The following is a 14,091-nucleotide window of genomic DNA, read 5'->3' on the forward strand; positions in this document are numbered from 1 at the left end:
AGGGTTGGTATTGTAGCAAAAATTATGCCAGAGATAGATAATTAGGCAAAGTTATGCCAGAAATAAATAATTTAGGCAAAATCTAGGTAGAATTCGCATCCATCAATACCAATAATCGCTCAATGTGTAGTATTGATGTGTCTACAGGAGCGTGTCGATTAAACCAATCTAGCATCAATAGTATATGCACACAAAAGGAACGCCCATTAATAGAGTAGCCTTCCACATCAATGGTGTTCTTAATACAGTCCCTGGAGTACAATGTATCCGATTATAGGACACTGTGTCTCACGATATAATGGGACTGTATAACCAATTATATGTATCAATATAATCCCTGGAGTACAGCGTGTCTATCTTGGGACACGCTGGCTCACAATATAGCAGGATTAAATACCATTAATTCCTCAGTAATTTATGTTTAATATGTCTGCCGTGTAATTGGCAGATGGATTGTCACGGTAATTGTGCCACTGGTTTTTAATATAAACAAGGTGGTGTCTGGTACGTTTTTTATTCAATTATTACTGTTATTGAATGTTTAAATTATTTATTCATATCCTAAATAAATGTTCTTGACAAGGTGCATAATAATGTCAGTAATTGCTGGGTGTGTGGCGTTCACACGTTATACCCACGCGCTTCAATGACAGTTAATATCACACTAATCAAATATTAATCGGTACCAGTAGAAGTCATCTAGTAATGGTGGTATTTTGAACACAATGAGTCTAAGTACTTCAGTGACAGTATTTTAGTGAATGGTGACAAATTATTACTGGGACTAAATGATTACATTGGGCTACCAGTGTTGCGATCACACACCCGCCGGCTATGTATACCGTGGCGTTGATCGCTACACGTTAGTTAGATACAAGACTCGCAATGTGGAATCCACGGTCCCTGGAGCGCGGCGTGCTTGATGATTACACGCCGTCTCACAGTATGTAAGACCGGATTCTCACTTGCGATACAGAATAGGCGCCCTTCAGCCAACGGGCTGCTAGTTAAAGCGCCTGCTCAATAACGTTTCTATTAGGATTATTAAGCTAGACAGATCAAAATGTACATTTCAATTGGGGTAAGGGAGTGGGGATAGCCCACGAAGTGTACGGTCGGCGTACGCTTCGCTAATGAGCTTCGTCAGGACCAACCTGGGTGGTGCCTGAGAGCTCCTTAAGTACTCGTGGGTTAATGCATATGCTAATGTGTTTATGCACTCATTGGTCACCCCATTTGTCAATCATGGATTGTAGGTTGCGTCGTGTGGTAAGTTCCGTTTACCACTACTAAATAAGGTTTTTATTGTTGAGTGACAGGACTGTTTGTCACTAATAATATGCGCTGTGTGTTAGGTATAGTAATGTGTGCAATCTTGCAGTTCTTCGTTCATCTGAGGGATATATCTGATTGGATCATAGATGTCGATATGATTGGACAAGGACCAATGTTCCCTCTAATTTTACGAAGGCTGTGTGCGGCAAAAGATTTTGGCTGTGCAACTTTGGAAGGAAATTTAAATTTTTGTGCTTCACTTATATATATCTGGAAAATGACGTTCAGCATTTGTGTTATCTTTACTTCAAAATGATATTAAACATTTAAACATTCAATACATAGCACACAATGTAGTTAATGGGTGAAACACACATTAATTGAGTCCACAACTGCAAAAAGGGACCACTGCTGCTTTGTGCGCTCTGTTGTAATGTCTGTGCGCACGCTCGTCGAGTTGTGTGCGCGCGCACGTGCGCACAGCTTAGAGGGAACACTGACAAGGACCCCATCAATCATGATGGGTATAGCACTCTGATAGGTACCGGTCAAATTGTTTGAGGTCACCATGGATACTGTGGTTCTGGTTTTAGGACAATGTTACGTGGATGAGGTGATCCAGAGTAACAATACTTCATGGAAGGTGGAATCTCCGCTAATCGGCATATTTGTGATGTCTTATATTAGCGCATAAAATAGCGGTATTCCTGCTGGACAGTCTTTTTGCAGTATCACACGCAGATATTCATAATAAAGATATTAAAGTTAGTCAATACATAAGTGGTGCGTGCGCATCTTTCATTTAATTTTAATTTGAATTTTTGGACAATCTTGCAATCGTTTAATCGTTAAATAAATATATCTAGTGTATTCTTTGATATAGGTCATGACTGGACAGAGGGATCATCAGTCAAAATAGACGTGACACTTTAATAGATATTCATCAGATTGTTTATTATATCATGGTCACTATGGATACTATAGTTCTAGTGATGAGACGGTAGCAGCAATATTACAGCTGATCTGCCTGCTTAGCAAGAAAATACATTAGTCAATACATTTCCAATGTGTGTGCTATTTATCTTTTATTGTTGTTTTAATTTTGTTAAGATTTTAATTCTTTCAGAGACAGGTAAGTTGCTTCATGAGTCAATCATTCATAATGTGGGGTGGCTGATAATTGTTTAAGGCGTCAGCTGGGATGTCTTATATCCCGTAGTTGTGTTATATTGAGATTCTCATAAATATAGTGTAAATTTTAAAGAAACATGGTAACATATTAGGTTATTCTGTATACTAATATTTCATGGCTGAAAAATAATACTCGTTAGGTCTATAGTGACCAATAGTTACAAGGGTTGTATGAACCCGTGAGGTCAGATTGGTGGTATGTGTCTCAATCATGGGGAAGGATGGGTCGTGTATTTTTGAATAGTGTAATAAAAGAAGAACTTTTATTGATGGATGTATTCATGGGGGATGTGAACAAAAAAGAGGGGAAAGTGAGAAAAGATATATAATTAGAAAATTAGAAAGTTCGGTGATGTGTGCAAACAGATAAATACAATGCATTTAAGTGAGTATACCTTTATAAATTTAAGTGAGTATACCTTTATAAAGAAAGGGTAGTACACACCATGAGGGTCCCTACTGTCGTCATCACCCATGTATGTGAAGGAGGTGACATGTGATATATTTAGACACATGTACCCCATACATGGGAGATGGGAACAACAGTGTTTCCCAATGGGTGTATTAATCCCAGCATAGTGGTCAAGGATGTATGCAGACTCGCTGCCCATTATAGGTGCACAGTTTGTGGTAAAAAGGTGAAAAAGTTTTAAGATAGTGGTATATGATAGTGTACTTGCATGCACCTTTAGTTTTTTAAATAGTAAATTGCAGTTTCACACTGGGTGCTGCAGATACCAGATTGTGATAAAATAGTGAGAAAAAAAAAATAATATTTTTGTAAAAAAGTAAGTGGTATATGATAGTGTACTTTCATACACCTTTGGTTTCTTTAATAATAAAAATGTCATACTGAGTGCTGTAGATACCAGATTGTGGTATATCAATTTATATGATGTAAGGAGCAATTAAAGAAAGACAGTATAATTGTTCTCTTCGTTAAGTCCTGCTGGGTGCATTGACCCCATCAGGAAGATCAGGCGTGTTTCTTGTTTAAGAAGTTCCTTATCCCAGTCACCCCTTCTTATGTTCATGGTGACTTTGGTCATTCCATATGCTCTTAAGTTGTTGGGGACACCATGATGGTGTTGGAGAAAGTGTCTCGCCACTGGGGTCAAGGGCTTGAAGTTAGCTTTGTCTCTGGAGGCATTTTTAATGTTCAGAAGATGCTCGGAAAGTCTTTTCTTGAACGGTCTGCGGGTTTTTCCGACATATTGTTTGCCGCAGGGACACTCCAGATTATATATGATTCCTGCAGTGTCACAAGTGATATAGTCCTTAATCTGCCAGGTCTTGCCAAATTTGTCGATGTACGTGTTACGTGGTGCAATGTACATGCACACTTTGCAGGTGCCGCATTTGAAGGTACCTTTCTTTTTGATTTTTGCTGTGGTCCCTTTTTCTAGATGACTGTGTACCAGAATATCCCTTAAATTTTTGCTCCGCCTCCAGCTGATGTCCACTTTGTTAGTAATGATTTCATTTAAATCCTCGTCAGTTTTCAGAATACTAATGTGTTTGTTCAGGATTTGTTGAACCTTTTCCCACTCTTTGCAGAACGTGCCTATGAAGCGCACTTTTTCTTTTTTATCAGGTGTTTTTACCCTAGGGACCAGAAGATCTTCTCTTTTTACTTTTTGCACATCTTTTCTGGCTTTCTGGGTAGATTTTTTACTATACCCTCTATCGTGCAACCTAATATCCAGTTCGTCTGCTCTTTTGTTATATGTTTCGTCCTCTGAGCAGTTTCGTCTGGTTCTGAGGTATTCCCCTTTGGGTAGGCCCTTGATCACAGGTGGAAAATGTGCGCTTTGTTTGTGTAGTAAGGAGTTTGTGGAGGTTTTCTTACGGAATAGGTCTGTACTGATGGTACCATTGGTCTCTACGTGGATTCGGAGATCCAAGTATTCCACTTCCTTTTGGCTGGCATGGTGGGTAAGTCTAAGGTTCAAATGGTTGCTGTTCAATAGTGTCAAAAATTCTTCAAATAGACTCAGATCCCCCTCCCATACGAGGAGGAGATCGTCTATATATCTCAACCATATGAGCACATGCTGAGTATAGACTTCATTGGGTTCTGTGAACACTATTTCCCGTTCCCACCACCCCAGGTACAGGTTGGCATACGTGGGGGCACAAGTGCTCCCCATCGCAGTCCCCTGCACCTGGAGGTAGAACTGTTCGTTGCATACGAAATAGTTTTTGGACAGAACGAATTGTAGCAATCTTATAATGAAATCAGGAAGTGGTGTTTCTCTTTCCATACTCAGGAAGTATTTGGAGGCCTGTATACCGTACTGATGGATTATACTGGTATACAGGCTCTCCACGTCACAGGTGACAAGCCAAGCATGGGGACTCAAGGTGATGCCCTGTAATTTATTCAGGACATCCATTGTGTCCCGAACATATGAGGGTAGTGTATTAACAAATCTCCTCAGATGGTGATCTACGAACTGACTGGCTTTTTCAGTCAGTCCGCCCATACCAGATACGATGGGTCTTCCCGGTGGGTTGACCTCATCTTTATGTACTTTAGGAAGTAGATATAGTGTGGGTATTTTTACATGTTTGATGGATAAAAAGTCATATTGCGTTTTCGAGATAACCCCATTGTTTTTTGCTCCTTCCAACATCCGTTGATAGGTGTTCAGGAAGTCGTCAGTAGGGTTGAATGTTAATCTTCTGTAACATGTCTTGTCCTTCAGTTGTCGATCTAATTCCTTCTGGTATTTGTCTAAGGACCACAGCACCACGTTACCTCCTTTATCAGAAGGTTTTACTATGGTGTCAGTCCATTCACTAATCACCTTCAGGGCTTCCCTTTCTAGTGTGCTCATGTTGTCCTCAAATTTGTAAAGGTGTTTCTTACGTTCTAGATCATCTAGATCCCTAGTGACCATTTCGAGGAACACCTTCGCTTGGGGGCAGATGGAGTAGTCAGGCAAAAAAATTGATTTTCTTTTTAGTGTTGATATGTTGGGGTTCATATCAGATTGTGGATCACTTTCAATAATGTTCAGGTCATTTTCATCTGTCAAATCTTCCAGAATCTCAAGGATCCCAATATCCTGATTGTCAAAGAATTCGTTTATGAATGGTTGGTGTGGGTCAAAATCAATGGAAGGTGACAATTGGGAGGTATTGGTGATGTCAGAACGTTTTTTGAAAAACTTTTTCAATAACAGTTTCCTAACGTAAAGGTTTAAATCTTTTTGGTATTCGAAGCGATCGAATGACTTCACAGGGGAAAAACTAAGGCCTTTGCTTAGGACGGATATCTGGGCTTCATCAAGTAAATGATCTGTGAGGTTGATGATCCTCAGGGAGTCACAGGGGGCTACCTCCTGTAGCGTCTTGTCTCTCTCCTGTCTTCCCTCCAGTCCCTTGGTCCCCTTTTGGGCCTTCTTTCCCCTCCTAGTCCTCCTATGTCTCGTCCCAGGGTCTCTCTGAGATCCCTGGGGCTGACCCCTAAAAAATGTTGGTTACTGCGTCTGTCAGTGGTCTGGTTTGTCAGGTTAGTAGGTTCACTGTCAGATGAATCAATATCTGAGGTGGTGTATCCCGCAGTATTGTTAGGGGGTTTCTTCCTATTGTTTTGACTCCATCTATAGACCCTATTAGTCTGAAAGTCATTAAGATCCCTCTGAAGTTTACTTTTTTTGCGACTGATAACCTCCTTCTCCATGCCCTCCAACTCGGTCTTAATTTTGAGGTATGCTTTCTGAAATCTATCCAGATTCTCGAAGTTTTTTAATTTGTCACTTAGCATGTTTATTTCCTGTGTGCATTGGTTCAGGGTTATCTCATCGTGTTTAATTAAAATATTGATGAGATTGAACGAGCATGTCGTCAGGGTTTTCTCCCAATCATGTTTCAGGGTATCATTTGCGAGTTCAAAAGAGGGGAATACTCTCGGACGTAGGCCCCTAGGTGTTATTTGTTGTTTTAAATAATTTTCTGAAGTCGCTTTGTTCCAAAATGTCCTGGTCTGTTTGGCCAGGACATTTTTTAGTGCGTGCATGTCACTGATCCAGTCTTCTTTGCTGGTATCTATTTGTGTCAGATCACTAACAAGCATGGTCTCAAGGCATTTCTGGAGACTATTTTGTCTGTCATGTAGTTCTTGTGACAGGCTGAAGGCAGTAGATGTGGTTGCGGACGCCGACGGAGCCACAGGGAAGAGTGACATTTTTATTTTAATTTCTCACAGGTTTTTTTTATATATAAGGAGCTCTCAAAAATCCACTCAGGAATTTTAATATTAGAGAGTAATGAAATATAATACACTTGATGTGCCGTGCTGAGTACCGAATGGTGCAAAAAGCACCTTATAAATGTATATTTAGAGGAGAGGGTTGGTAGTCGCACAGGAAAGGGTAAATGTAAGTCAAGAAGGTTGGCCCCTCAATGGGTATCTCAATCATTAAATTTGCATGACATGTGAGGGTGTGCTACCACTGGACATCAAAAAGTTGCATGTACAGTTTGGGACAGAAAGAAATGTCGCTGTGTGGTGCACCAAAGATAAAGAGTCAATTAAAATGTAACTTTTAATGTTATGGATTTAAAAGTATAGCGAAATATAAAAGACTTTTAAATCCATAACATTAAAAGTTACATTTTAATTGACTCTTTATCTTTGGTGCACCACACAGCGACATTTCTTTCTGTCCCAAACTGTACATGCAACTTTTTGATGTCCAGTGGTAGCACACCCTCACATGTCATGCAAATTTAATGATTGAGATACCCATTGAGGGGCCAACCTTCTTGACTTACAGATGGGGCAGGCCTTATGCTTGCTGGCGAATCGCCAGCAGCATGCCGCTGGCGATCCGCCAGCAGCACGGCGCGCCATCTGACTGAGACGCGCGTGCGTCCCCCACGCACGTGCGTCTCAGTATCCGGGCGGCCGGCGGGCGAGGCGGACGCAATACTGTCCGCCTCCCGCTCGAGGGGGGCTGGGGGGACCCGAAGCGGCTGTGGGGGGGTGCGGGCGCCCGGTGTGGGCACCGGGCGCCCGTCGGACGAGGACGGCAGCACCGTCGGAAGGGGACGCGCGCACACCTCGTGCGCGCGCGTCCCCTTCCGACACACAGATGGCGCCGGAGCAGGGAATGGCGAATGGCGTCGCCATCGCCATCCCCTGGAAAGATGAGCCCGGCGCCATCTGTACATTTACCCTTTCCTGTGCGACTACCAACCCTCTCCTCTAAATATACATTTATAAGGTGCTTTTTGCACCATTCGGTACTCAGCACGGCACATCAAGTGTATTATATTTCATTACTCTCTAATATTAAAATTCCTGAGTGGATTTTTGAGAGCTCCTTATATATAAAAAAAACCTGTGAGAAATAAAAATAAAAATGTCACTCTTCCCTGTGGCTCCGTCGGCGTCCGCAACCACATCTACTGCCTTCAGCCTGTCACAAGAACTACATGACAGACAAAATAGTCTCCAGAAATGCCTTGAGACCATGCTTGTTAGTGATCTGACACAAATAGATACCAGCAAAGAAGACTGGATCAGTGACATGCACGCACTAAAAAATGTCCTGGCCAAACAGACCAGGACATTTTGGAACAAAGCGACTTCAGAAAATTATTTAAAACAACAAATAACACCTAGGGGCCTACGTCCGAGAGTATTCCCCTCTTTTGAACTCGCAAATGATACCCTGAAACATGATTGGGAGAAAACCCTGACGACATGCTCGTTCAATCTCATCAATATTTTAATTAAACACGATGAGATAACCCTGAACCAATGCACACAGGAAATAAACATGCTAAGTGACAAATTAAAAAACTTCGAGAATCTGGATAGATTTCAGAAAGCATACCTCAAAATTAAGACCGAGTTGGAGGGCATGGAGAAGGAGGTTATCAGTCGCAAAAAAAGTAAACTTCAGAGGGATCTTAATGACTTTCAGACTAATAGGGTCTATAGATGGAGTCAAAACAATAGGAAGAAACCCCCTAACAATACTGCGGGATACACCACCTCAGATATTGATTCATCTGACAGTGAACCTACTAACCTGACAAACCAGACCACTGACAGACGCAGTAACCAACATTTTTTAGGGGTCAGCCCCAGGGATCTCAGAGAGACCCTGGGACGAGACATAGGAGGACTAGGAGGGGAAAGAAGGCCCAAAAGGGGACCAAGGGACTGGAGGGAAGACAGGAGAGAGACAAGACGCTACAGGAGGTAGCCCCCTGTGACTCCCTGAGGATCATCAACCTCACAGATCATTTACTTGATGAAGCCCAGATATCCGTCCTAAGCAAAGGCCTTAGTTTTTCCCCTGTGAAGTCATTCGATCGCTTCGAATACCAAAAAGATTTAAACCTTTACGTTAGGAAACTGTTATTGAAAAAGTTTTTCAAAAAACGTTCTGACATCACCAATACCTCCCAATTGTCACCTTCCATTGATTTTGACCCACACCAACCATTCATAAACGAATTCTTTGACAATCAGGATATTGGGATCCTTGAGATTCTGGAAGATTTGACAGATGAAAATGACCTGAACATTATTGAAAGTGATCCACAATCTGATATGAACCCCAACATATCAACACTAAAAAGAAAATCAATTTTTTTGCCTGACTACTCCATCTGCCCCCAAGCGAAGGTGTTCCTCGAAATGGTCACTAGGGATCTAGATGATCTAGAACGTAAGAAACACCTTTACAAATTTGAGGACAACATGAGCACACTAGAAAGGGAAGCCCTGAAGGTGATTAGTGAATGGACTGACACCATAGTAAAACCTTCTGATAAAGGAGGTAACGTGGTGCTGTGGTCCTTAGACAAATACCAGAAGGAATTAGATCGACAACTGAAGGACAAGACATGTTACAGAAGATTAACATTCAACCCTACTGACGACTTCCTGAACACCTATCAACGGATGTTGGAAGGAGCAAAAAACAATATGACTTTTTATCCATCAAACATGTAAAAATACCCACACTATATCTACTTCCTAAAGTACATAAAGATGAGGTCAACCCACCGGGAAGACCCATCGTATCTGGTATGGGCGGACTGACTGAAAAAGCCAGTCAGTTCGTAGATCACCATCTGAGGAGATTTGTTAATACACTACCCTCATATGTTCGGGACACAATGGATGTCCTGAATAAATTACAGGGCATCACCTTGAGTCCCCATGCTTGGCTTGTCACCTGTGACGTGGAGAGCCTGTATACCAGTATAATCCATCAGTACGGTATACAGGCCTCCAAATACTTCCTGAGTATGGAAAGAGAAACACCACTTCATGATTTCATTATAAGATTGCTACAATTCGTTCTGTCCAAAAACTATTTCGTATGCAACGAACAGTTCTACCTCCAGGTGCAGGGGACTGCGATGGGGAGCACTTGTGCCCCCACGTATGCCAACCTGTACCTGGGGTGGTGGGAACGGGAAATAGTGTTCACAGAACCCAATGAAGTCTATACTTAGCATGTGCTCATATGGTTGAGATATATAGACGATCTCCTCCTCGTATGGGAGGGGGATCTGAGTCTATTTGAAGAATTTTTGACACTATTGAACAGCAACCATTTGAACCTTAGACTTACCCACCATGCCAGCCAAAAGGAAGTGGAATACTTGGATCTCCGAATCCACGTAGAGACCAATGGTACCATCAGTACAGACCTATTCCGTAAGAAAACCTCCACAAACTCCTTACTACACAAACAAAGCGCACATTTTCCACCTGTGATCAAGGGCCTACCCAAAGGGGAATACCTCAGAACCAGACGAAACTGCTCAGAGGACGAAACATATAACAAAAGAGCAGACAAACTGGATATTAGGTTGCACGATAGAGGGTATAGTAAAAAATCTACCCAGAAAGCCAGAAAAGATGTGCAAAAAGTAAAAAGAGAAGATCTTCTGGTCCCTAGGGTAAAAACACCTGATAAAAAAGAAAAAGTGCGCTTCATAGGCACGTTCTGCAAAGAGTGGGAAAAGGTTCAACAAATCCTGAACAAACACATTAGTATTCTGAAAACTGACGAGGATTTAAATGAAATCATTACTAACAAAGTGGACATCAGCTGGAGGCGGAGCAAAAATTTAAGGGATATTCTGGTACACAGTCATCTAGAAAAAGGGACCACAGCAAAAATCAAAAAGAAAGGTACCTTCAAATGCGGCACCTGCAAAGTGTGCATGTACATTGCACCACGTAACACGTACATCGACAAATTTGGCAAGACCTGGCAGATTAAGGACTATATCACTTGTGACACTGCAGGAATCATATATAATCTGGAGTGTCCCTGCGGCAAACAATATGTCGGAAAAACCCGCAGACCGTTCAAGAAAAGACTTTCCGAGCATCTTCTGAACATTAAAAATGCCTCCAGAGACAAAGCTAACTTCAAGCCCTTGACCCCAGTGGCGAGACACTTTCTCCAACACCATCATGGTGTCCCCAACAACTTAAGAGCATATGGAATGACCAAAGTCACCATGAACATAAGAAGGGGTGACTGGGATAAGGAACTTCTTAAACAAGAAACACGCCTGATCTTCCTGATGGGGTCAATGCACCCAGCAGGACTTAACGAAGAGAACAATTATACTGTCTTTCTTTAATTGCTCCTTACATCATATAAATTGATATACCACAATCTGGTATCTACAGCACTCAGTATGAAATTTTTATTATTAAAGAAACCAAAGGTGTATGAAAGTACACTATCATATACCACTTACTTTTTTACAAAAATATTTTTTTTTTTTCTCACTATTTTATCACAATCTGGTATCTGCAGCACCCAGTGTGAAACTGCAATTTACTATTTAAAAAACTAAAGGTGCATGCAAGTACACTATCATATACCACTATCTTAAAACTTTTTCACCTTTTTACCACAAACTGTGCACCTATAATGGGCAGCGAGTCTGCATACATCCTTGACCACTATGCTGGGATTAATACACCCATTGGGAAACACTGTTGTTCCCATCTCCCATGTATGGGGTACATGTGTCTAAATATATCACATGTCACCTCCTTCACATACATGGGTGATGACGACAGTAGGGACCCTCATGGTGTGTACTACCCTTTCTTTATAAAGGTATACTCACTTAAATTTATAAAGGTATACTCACTTAAATGCATTGTATTTATCTGTTTGCACACATCACCGAACTTTCTAATTTTCTAATTATATATCTTTTCTCACTTTCCCCTCTTTTTTGTTCACATCCCCCATGAATACATCCATCAATAAAAGTTCTTCTTTTATTACACTATTCAAAAATACACGACCCATCCTTCCCCATGATTGAGACACATACCACCAATCTGACCTCACGGGTTCATACAACCCTTGTAACTATTGGTCACTATAGACCTAACGAGTATTATTTTTCAGCCATGAAATATTAGTATACAGAATAACCTAATATGTTACCATGTTTCTTTAAAATTTACACTATATTTATGAGAATCTCAATATAACACAACTACGGGATATAAGACATCCCAGCTGACGCCTTAAACAATTATCAGCCACCCCACATTATGAATGATTGACTCATGAAGCAACTTACCTGTCTCTGAAAGAATTAAAATCTTAACAAAATTAAAACAACAATAAAAGATAAATAGCACACACATTGGAAATGTATTGACTAATGTATTTTCTTGCTAAGCAGGCAGATCAGCTGTAATATTGCTGCTACCGTCTCATCACTAGAACTATAGTATCCATAGTGACCATGATATAATAAACAATCTGATGAATATCTATTAAAGTGTCACGTCTATTTTGACTGATGATCCCTCTGTCCAGTCATGACCTATATCAAAGAATACACTAGATATATTTATTTAACGATTAAACGATTGCAAGATTGTCCAAAAATTCAAATTAAAATTAAATGAAAGATGCGCACGCACCACTTATGTATTGACTAACTTTAATATCTTTATTATGAATATCTGCGTGTGATACTGCAAAAAGACTGTCCAGCAGGAATACCGCTATTTTATGCGCTAATATAAGACATCACAAATATGCCGATTAGCGGAGATTCCACCTTCCATGAAGTATTGTTACTCTGGATCACCTCATCCACGTAACATTGTCCTAAAACCAGAACCACAGTATCCATGGTGACCTCAAACAATTTGACCGGTACCTATCAGAGTGCTATACCCATCATGATTGATGGGGTCCTTGTCCAATCATATCGACATCTATGATCCAATCAGATATATCCCTCAGATGAACGAAGAACTGCAAGATTGCACACATTACTATACCTAACACACAGCGCATATTATTAGTGACAAACAGTCCTGTCACTCAACAATAAAAACCTTATTTAGTAGTGGTAAACGGAACTTACCACACGACGCAACCTACAATCCATGATTGACAAATGGGGTGACCAATGAGTGCATAAACACATTAGCATATGCATTAACCCACGAGTACTTAAGGAGCTCTCAGGCACCACCCAGGTTGGTCCTGACGAAGCTCATTAGCGAAGCGTACGCCGACCGTACACTTCGTGGGCTATCCCCACTCCCTTACCCCAATTGAAATGTACATTTTGATCTGTCTAGCTTAATAATCCTAATAGAAACGTTATTGAGCGGGCGCTTTAACTAGCAGCCCGTTGGCTGAAGGGCGCCTATTCTGTATCGCAAGTGAGAATCCGGTCTTACATACTGTGAGACGGCGTGTAATCATCAAGCACGCCGCGCTCCAGGGACCGTGGATTCCACATTGCGAGTCTTGTATCTAACTAACGTGTAGCGATCAACGCCACGGTATACATAGCCGGCGGGTGTGTGATCGCAACACTGGTAGCCCAATGTAATCATTTAGTCCCAGTAATAATTTGTCACCATTCACTAAAATACTGTCACTGAAGTACTTAGACTCATTGTGTTCAAAATACCACCATTACTAGATGACTTCTACTGGTACCGATTAATATTTGATTAGTGTGATATTAACTGTCATTGAAGCGCGTGGGTATAACGTGTGAACGCCACACACCCAGCAATTACTGACATTATTATGCACCTTGTCAAGAACATTTATTTAGGATATGAATAAATAATTTAAACATTCAATAACAGTAATAATTGAATAAAAAACGTACCAGACACCACCTTGTTTATATTAAAAACCAGTGGCACAATTACCGTGACAATCCATCTGCCAATTACACGGCAGACATATTAAACATAAATTACTGAGGAATTAATGGTATTTAATCCTGCTATATTGTGAGCCAGCGTGTCCCAAGATAGACACGCTGTACTCCAGGGATTATATTGATACATATAATTGGTTATACAGTCCCATTATATCGTGAGACACAGTGTCCTATAATCGGATACATTGTACTCCAGGGACTGTATTAAGAACACCATTGATGTGGAAGGCTACTCTATTAATGGGCGTTCCTTTTGTGTGCATATACTATTGATGCTAGATTGGTTTAATCGACACGCTCCTGTAGACACATCAATACTACACATTGAGCGATTATTGGTATTGATGGATGCGAATTCTACCTAGATTTTGCCTAAATTATTTATTTCTGGCATAACTTTGC

The 14,091-nt window shown here is 40.9% G+C and overlaps 1 protein-coding gene across 1 annotated transcript in view; it reads left to right on the forward strand.

Moving 5' to 3' along the window:
• Positions 1 to 14,091, forward strand: part of LOC146057640 (protein S100-B-like) — a 58,405-nt gene that overhangs the window by 947 nt on the left and 43,367 nt on the right. The window lies entirely within an intron of this gene.

Source organism: Crinia signifera, chromosome 2 (assembly GCF_055691185.1).
Source record: "Crinia signifera chromosome 2, ASM5569118v1, whole genome shotgun sequence".
NCBI lineage: Eukaryota > Metazoa > Chordata > Amphibia > Anura > Myobatrachidae > Crinia > Crinia signifera.